The sequence below is a fragment of the Teleopsis dalmanni genome, chromosome 1 (assembly GCF_002237135.1).
Source record: "Teleopsis dalmanni isolate 2A chromosome 1, ASM223713v2, whole genome shotgun sequence".
Classification (NCBI taxonomy): domain Eukaryota; kingdom Metazoa; phylum Arthropoda; class Insecta; order Diptera; family Diopsidae; genus Teleopsis; species Teleopsis dalmanni.
In genome coordinates, this window is record NC_051846.1 from 41,346,117 (window position 1) to 41,352,379 (window position 6,263).

Sequence of the window (6,263 nt, forward strand, 5' to 3'; positions counted from 1 at the left end):
TATTGTTGTCATCATACTAACTCGTTAATTTGACTCACAATACAATTTCTCTCACCATCTTGTAGAAACAAATACTCAAAATTTAGTTAAAGTTCTTTTGTAAGAGCCAGTCTAATGTCTAATGTTCTTCATTATTATTGAAGTTTCACTAACTTTTTTTTAATGAACTCCTATATACCAAACAATAAACCAAACGGGTTCATCCGTATTTAAGGCAGAATTATTGAGTCTACATTATTTAATTGGTAATAATTTTTTTATTCAACAAGAGTTCTAACACAAAAGTTATCTTAGTAGACTCAACTTGGGAAACGGTATGTAAGCATATTTTGGATATATATATTTAAATAAAAGTTGCTGAAGAGGGCAAAAACCTATGGTGATTATCAACGATAACTAGTAGTAGCTGAGTAGAACTAAAATTTGATAACGAATGAAGGACAAGCGAATATTGTATAAAGGTTCAAGAACAAGACAAGGGTACATTTCTTAATTTCAAAAGGATCTCAGGCAATCTTCTTTTGCAATAAGCGTGTTGTAAGAAAGATAGATAGTGCTTTAAATGGCTCATGCTATGATGTATATCAATCAATTTCTTTAGTCTTTTCAATAGATGCGATGACGATACGATGGATAATCGGTCTGAAGTGCTTCAATGGACAGTCTTCCTAGCTTTGTGAATGAAGACCATTTTAACTTTTCTCTATTATTTTCGGATGTAGTTTAAGTCGAATGTATTTGTAGTTATAATAAGCAGCTAGCGATGAAACTTTTTACTGGTAAACTGAAAATGGGCCGAAACGGTAATGACTATTGTTGGCGCTTTGTTGGGTTGAAAGTTTTTTAAAGCATTTTCAAGCCTTTTTTTCACTATCTGTTTGACTAAATAAGCCTTACTAAGTTATTAATACTATAATTTTATGATTATCTATCCATAAAACCGCTGGGAAAGTATTTACACGCAGCTTTAAAGATTCTGAACTACTCTTACTCCGTGTACCACTCACTTTCTTTATATACTGTATGGCGGTAGGATACTTAAATATTATTTATCTTAGTCTTGAGGTATTCAAAGCTATATCCATTTCTTAGCAGAATTTGGCTCTTTGAATCCTGGATGGTTTCTTATATAAATCAGGGCTTAGTTTAAATGCTGCTTTATAAATGAACTTGTGCATCAATTACGTATAAAAGCTTTTGAAGCATCTATGTGACAACATCACTTAAGAACACTAGACGATTTTTTTTTTCAAAAAAAAATTCTTTTTCAAAAAAGTATTCTCTGTAAGAAGACCCTGTAAATACAATTTTAATAATGTATTTGAAAGAATTTTTAAAAATGTTTTGTTATGCATGCAATGTTGATGTTACAGACAAAATGTATCTAAATTTTTAAGTGCTGTTTTTATTAAATAAATGCAACTTTGCACTCCATTGTGGTTTTGGAAAACTCTAAAGTATTGTATATTTCATTTGATTAAATAATTCGTTTTTTAATTTAGGTAAATTGATATTGGCATTTGAATGGGAATTCAAATGCATATTTGGAGTGCAAATGTTAGCTGCAGTTTACAAAAGTTAATACCAAAAATTTGAAACTTTAAACTACTGAGAAATGTTTTTTCTTTTGCGCAAAAAGTTAAAAAGTTAAAATGTTAAAATTTGTTTAGCATGCTATTTGAACAAAATATTTCAACAAATATATTTTGAATTTCAGTAGCAGAAGATCAGTGAATAATTTTTACACAATTTTTATAAGTTTATTTTCATTTTATTCCCTAGTTTTGGAAACTTTTTATTATTCTGCAGTTTTAAAAATAATTTTATTTGTAAATTTTTTGTATTTATATTCAAATAAATTTAGTAGATTAAAGTGAAGCAATTGTAAAAAATATCTAAAATGTTAAAAATGTTAAAAATGTCAACTGATAACCTTAAATTGAGTTTAAATCTGTTGTGTGCAGTGCAGTATAATAAATATTTCGCTTAAGTAGATTAAAATAATTTCTTTTTAATTATGAAGTTAATTTTACATTCATTTAAATGAAGTGCCTAATTAAGAGCTTAACTCAAATAATCCCTGAAATATTGTAAAAAGGAATAATAAAAAATGCTTGAATTTTTCGCATTTTATAAATTTCAAGCTTTAAAACAATTGCTTACTTCTCTTTTCATGTCCTTTTCAACAGGGTAAAAATGATATATTAGATTTTTTATGGTTTTTAAAATACTATAGGCCCATTCCAAAAGTTTTATGTCAAAAGGTAGAAGGTAGGTTTTTAGTATTATATTGAAAACAATATAATAAGAAGAAAAAATTGAAACATTAGAAATATAAAAGTCATCTACATGATTAATATCAATTAACTCTTGAAATTTACTTAAGGTTAGGTTTTATTTAAGTTTTGAATAATAATATTTCAAATTTGATAGTATTTTTAAACTATCTTACCATTTCAATACGATGACATTTTGTAATGGTACAGAATAACATATTTGTACAAAAGGCAGTGTAATTTTTAGTTATATTCTTTTTGATTGTCTGGCTGCCATTAAAGCCATCACGAGGATATTGGCTTTGTCCTGTTATAGGAAATCTTCAATAACATAGTTGAGATGAGTTTTGGTCTAAAAAGATTTAGTATATTCTTACTGCATTTAATGCATACTGTAATTAGTACATTCAATGCTTTAATATGCTTTTATGAAAGGCCTGATTACTACCTTTTTATTTTTCTTGATGAATGTATATATATACAATAATTCGTAAAACAATTAAGCTTATCACTTTAGTTCTATATATTTTTTATAAATTAAATTTTATATTAGTAAACACAAATTGCAGTACTTGCAGTACTCAAAAATGGTGATTAGATATTTATTGCTTTCCTAAAATTATTATTTTATTTAAAAGGTTATTATCATTCTAACTTGTTAGACAAAACTATATAAGTCCTTAACAGTTATGATTTTCTATCTACTCCATTTAAAAGTCAATGCAAACGTTAAACTTTGACGGCATATAAATATCTCACCTTTCATAAGAATAAAACTATTGAATTTTAATCTGGTTTGTAAATTATTTGAAGTTGACGTGTCGCTATTTGAAGTTGAACACTAAAAAGTTATACATCAACCAAGGACTAAATACTTTTCAAAATAGGATTTTTTAAAGAAGAATTTAATGGAAAAAGAAATTCTACTGAAATGCTTAATGTGTTAAGTATATTGATTTAAAAAAATAGAAAAGGCTGGTTCTACAAGTCCATAAGTTCGATCCACGAAAATGAGAGTCAAAAAATACATTAACACCAGAAATATTGATAAATATAGAGAATATGGTATTGAAAGATCGCCGAATGATACAGAAATATCTAGTAGATGCTCTGAAAATTTCATTAGACACAGTAAGCAATATTTAATGAAAATTTTTGGTATTCAAAAGGCAGTTAAAATAACGTGAGTCACAATAATCTAAATACAACCTTGTTAGCAATATCTAGAATGTTTTAGAAATGTAAAAATATATCTTTCACATTATTTATTTAATATAGTAGTAGTAAACTTTAGTCAACCACTATAAACCTCTTTAACCAAAAGTAGAAGAACTATGTAACGTGGTTCATTCAGAAGAATTATATTAATCACAGCTTAAAAAATCCCTTTCTTTAATTAAGGAATTAAGAAATTAATTTTGTAGCAATCGTCTTATCAATTTGTTTTTCAGATTAAGCTTCATATAGCTTGCGGCTTATATCACATCTTATAGACACCGTAGAGCAGTGTTGTCCAACCTTGTTTTGACCAAGGACCACTATGATATTTTTGTTTTTGGTAGGGACTACAATGTTTGCGAATAATAGATTCTATGATTATTTTTATATGCTTTTTGCATATCTGATATAATGTATAATGTATTGTATAAGTGTATATGTACATTATGTAGGCTATAAAATAGGTGTATAATTACTTGAAAATTTTTTGTACTTATTTTGTTATAAGTGAGGTCTCAGTGGACAAACTTCAAGATATATATCCATACCCATTAAATTTAATTCGCAGACCATTTTTAATCATCTCACGGACCACCAGTTGGGAATCACTCTCGTAGAGGGATATTTCGCAGTGATGGATTTATAATAATATATTGAAATTGAATTAGAATATTAAAAAAAGATATATTATTTTTAATCATTTCACGGACCACCAGTTGGGAATCACTCTCGTAGAGGGATATTTCGCAGTGAGGGATTTATAATAATTTATGAAATTGAAATTAGTGTATTGAAATTGAATTAGAATATTAAAAAAAGATGTATTATTTTTAATCATTTGACGGACCACCAGTTGGGAACCACTGTTGTAGAGGGATATTTCGCAGTGAGGGATATATAATATTGAAAATTGAATTAGAAATTTAATTAGAATATTAAAAAAAGATATATTATTTTTAATCATTTCACGGACTACCAGTTGGGAATCATTGTCGTAGAGGGATATTTCGCAGTGAGGGATTTATAGTAATTTATGAAATTGAAATTAGTGTATTGAAATTGAATTAAAATATTAATAATAAAGTTATTTTTATAATAATTAAATTATATATCAATAATTATCATTTTTTGTGTTTATTTTCTAATAAGTGAGGTCTCAGTGGACAAACTGCAAGCTATGAACTCATAACTGTTGAATTTGATTCATGGATCATTTTTAACTAAATTGCAGATTACCTATGGCACGCACCGAGAACCACTGTCATAGAGGGACATTTCACTGATTTTTCAAAAAAGCTCTACAGAGATGAGATGTGTAAAGTGATGGATTTATATTAATTTACCCAATTAAAATTAGTGTATGGAAATTGAAATAGAATATTAATAAAAAAGTTACTTTTTTAATAATAGTCTGCTTTTTATTTCCATTTCGAGAACTTGTTGAACAATATATGTTCAATAGTTAAGTCAAAAGGCTTGTATTTTTTTTTTGGTACTCGAGAGTGAAATAATATTTTAATTATCATAATATTCTCCGCAAATTATTTACACTTATTATTATTTACACTTAAAATTGTAATTAAATATTTTGCTTCCGAAATATATTACAAATTATAATTTATAAAATATTACTAGCTTTATTTACATTTTCAATTTTGTATGAAATTGTGAAATAATTTTAATCTGTTGAATAAATCATGCGAATATCAATTAAAATTTTAAATTTTAAATTCAAAATGATTTAATGGAAATAAGTTAGCAATTTCTATCTGGTTTTGATAATAATCACAAATAATGATTGTGCTGAATTTAATGATATAAATTACTGGCACAGTAGATTGCAGCAACAGAGATTCGAAACCAACCGTGAGGCAAGAAACTTGATAAAAATTGTTATTTTAACCTGAATTTCTGCACTGATACCCTGCATGCCTGCGTTAGGTTCGCGAAAGCTTAGAAATATTGTAAAATTTGGTTGATATTCTACGAGTACTACGAGTACAAAAATACTGACTGGGACTGTCAGGGTTTATTGTTTGCAAAAGTGGTAAAAGGTGCGGTGTGGTACGAGGAATAAAGCATGGCATGACACGCTCAAAAATGTTGACAACGCAGCAGCACGGAAGCGAAGACGCAACTGTACAAAAGCGAGGAAGACAATAGAAAATAATATGAAGACAGCAGGCAACACTGTGGCAACTTTACGCCGTCAGGAAGTTGATAATTTTGAAATTCGTTATGCTTTTGTGTTTTAGTTGAAGCAGATTTTCGTAAGTGCGTAAAGCAAAGTTTCCTACACAAAAGGCAAAAAGAAAACAAAGTATTTTTATAAAAATAATATAAAATAAAATATTTAATATAGACTGCAATAACGTGAAGAAGAGAAGTGCAGAAGTAGAGAAATGTTGTCAAAAGTTTAACGAGTTTGTAAATTAAATTTTTTTACTTTTAAAGATTTCATAATTGCCCCGGTACAGTTTTTCTGATTGGCATTTAAACCAGCCATAATATGAACTAATTTCGTGGTATAAAAACTTTTTCCCGTCTTTTCCTTTTTTTGCCTATTAATACTGCTTTTTAAGTAAAAGTTTTGAAAATTTTTAGTTTTGAGCTTAAATTATATTATACTTACTTTGAAAATTTATTGTCGTCGTTAAAAAAGCTTACCTTAATTCATTTGCTGTGTTAAATTAAAATATATTGTGGTTTTCACACAACTCCACCTCAATTCTTTGAACTTTTTTCCCTACAAAAATTTCTGAAATTTCT